The sequence below is a fragment of the Nannospalax galili genome, unplaced genomic scaffold, assembly GCF_000622305.1.
Source record: "Nannospalax galili isolate Female #2095 unplaced genomic scaffold, S.galili_v1.0 scaffold494, whole genome shotgun sequence".
Lineage (NCBI taxonomy): Eukaryota > Metazoa > Chordata > Mammalia > Rodentia > Spalacidae > Nannospalax > Nannospalax galili.
In genome coordinates, this window is record NW_008334880.1 from 128948 (window position 1) to 131030 (window position 2083).

A 2083-nucleotide genomic window follows, 5' to 3' on the forward strand; every position below is an offset into this window, starting at 1 on the left:
GGCTCCTGGATGAACTGTGACCCAGGATATGTAAGCTAAATAAACCCTTTCCTCCCCAAGTTGGTAGTGGCCAGAGTATTTTGTCATAGCAATGAAGAAATAGCACCACACAGCAGCTAACAACTGTCTGTAACTCCAGTCCCAGGGGATCCAACAGCCTCTTCTGACCTCCGCGGGCATTGCACAACATGGGTGCACTTACCTACATGCAGGCAATACATGCATACACATAAAATAAAAATAATAAATAATTTTTTTTAAAAAATACAATCTTGCCGGGCATGGTGGTGCACGCCTTTAATCCCAGCACTCAGGAGGCAGAGGCAGGTGGGTCTCTATGGGGTCAAGACCAGCCTGGTCTACATAGTGAGTTCCAGGACAGCTGGGGCTACAGGGAGACCCTGTCTCAAAAAGACAAAAAAAAAAAAAAAAAAAAAAACAATCTTACGGACTTAAAAACACATTTTATTGAAAGATTATAATTCCAAATAAAAAAAAATCAACCACCCGATCACCCTGAGATATTACTTTCTCAGACTACAACCTGACATATTACATACTAACTTCAACATAATATTGCCCTAGGGGTCTAAGCTATGACCTTCTAGGACTTCAAGAGTTAATAAGTCCCTACATCATGAATATCCTTTACTATAGACTGTAAAAATAAGATTCTAAGATATTTAGAACCATATATTGGAATATAAAGGGTAATAATCAGTTCTTGAGAACAATGCTGTGAAGTTTCTCAGCATATCATGACAGACACCGCTGTAAGCACACCAAACTCCCCCAAAACTGAAATCTATGAGAACATCCCAGCTTATAGTGCAAATGGCAAATACAGTAATGTAGGTGTAACATGTACATTCATATACAAAAAGAAAATCCAAATATATTGTTTGTGGATCATGCCTCAAACCTTAGAGCAGAATTTTAAGTCTATTACACAGATTTGCATACATGCTAGACGGACCAGCAGAGGGAGCCCATAGCAGACACTCTGCAGGGATTTCTGATCAAAGTAAAGCTGTCTGGCTTCTGATCTCAGGCAGAGGCTGAGCAGCCTACAGACTGAGACCTGTGGCTCCAGTGATGCCTCTTCTCCAGCATACACCTCAATATGATGAGGCAGTTTGGATGAGCAGGGGCAGCCAGTCAAGAAGGATGCTGATAGGCCATGCTCAATCAAATACATGTGGCAGGCGGCTGTGTCTTCCCCAGGGTTACCCATAAAATGGTGTCTCCACAGTCAGAGTCCCTGAATCCAGTGCACATTCATCACTAATGAATGCTGAGTATTTGTGCGGTGGAGACAGTTGGAAAGACTAACAAATGCTAATACCTAGTGAATGCTTACTATGTACCAGGCAGTGTTGTAAGCAGCCCACATGTATTTACTCATGTAATCCTCAAAATAACCTTATAAAATAGATACTAATATTACCTCATTTTAAACGTAAAAACATGGGGCTGGAGAGATGGCTCAGCAGTTAAGAACACTGGCTGTTCTTGCAGAAGACCTGGGTTTGAATCCCAGCACCCACATGGCAGCTAACAACTGTCCATAACTCCAGTTCCAGGGAATCCAACAGCCTCTTCTGTCCTCCACGGGCATTGCACGACACGGGTGCACTTACCTACATGCAGGCAATACACTCATACACATAAAATAAAAATAATAAATAATAGAGGTGATGAACATTACCACTGAAATCTACCCAATGACTTCATAGACATACACAGGCACCAAGGATCTGAGTGCAAACAATTTTGACTAGTAATAATCAGACACATACAGATTAGAGACTCATACGCCAACATCTCAGAGTTAGCAGCAAAAAACAATGAGTCTTGCTCTAATAAACAGTATATTTTAGAATGAAATGGAGATCTTTTTCGAGGGTTAAAAACTCATTCAATTTTATGTCTTACAGAGCTTATACTGAGTTCAAAATAATAATATTAAAAAAATGAGCCAGGCATGGTGGCTCACACCTTTCATCCCAGCACTCGGGAGGCAGAGGCAGAGAGAACTCTGTGAGTTCAAGGCCAGCCTGGTCTATATAGTGAGTTCCAGGAC

At 41.3% G+C, this 2083-nt stretch overlaps 1 protein-coding gene across 4 annotated transcripts in view; it reads right to left on the bottom strand.

The window, feature by feature from the left end:
• The window catches only part of Epb41l4a (erythrocyte membrane protein band 4.1 like 4A), a 276057-nt gene that overhangs the window by 53854 nt on the left and 220120 nt on the right, over window positions 1-2083 (bottom strand). The window lies entirely within an intron of this gene.